Raw genomic sequence first — 303 nt, 5'->3', positions numbered from 1 at the left:
CTTATCACTTTGGGCGTGCTTTGTATGTGCCTATAAATGCGGTCAGTGGAGCTACCTGTCACCTTTCTCACTCGCCCTCCTTCCCTCCCCCGCCAGTTGCGTCTTGGCAGCGAGAGAGGGAGAACGTTTCTCGGCCCTCTCCCCCGCGATCTACGACTGAGTAAAGACTATTTTTTTCTTATTGCCTTTAAAACTACTTGTACCAGCAAACAGGGCAAACATTTAACAAAGATATAAAAGGAAATGTAGGAAGGAGAATGTACGATCTTAACCAGCGATGTCCCCTTCCCATATCCTCAAGTA

General features: G+C 47.2%; 1 protein-coding gene across 1 annotated transcript in view; it reads right to left on the bottom strand.

Annotated features, from left to right (window-relative positions):
• Window positions 1-303, bottom strand: part of LOC119590794 (colorectal mutant cancer protein-like) — a 157,596-nt gene that overhangs the window by 11,029 nt on the left and 146,264 nt on the right. The window lies entirely within an intron of this gene.

The sequence above is a fragment of the Penaeus monodon genome, chromosome 27 (genome assembly GCF_015228065.2).
Source record: "Penaeus monodon isolate SGIC_2016 chromosome 27, NSTDA_Pmon_1, whole genome shotgun sequence".
In the NCBI taxonomy this organism is placed as follows: domain Eukaryota; kingdom Metazoa; phylum Arthropoda; class Malacostraca; order Decapoda; family Penaeidae; genus Penaeus; species Penaeus monodon.
The sequence above is the reverse complement of the archived record's forward strand: the minus strand, read 5'-3'. Positions and strand labels throughout refer to the sequence as shown.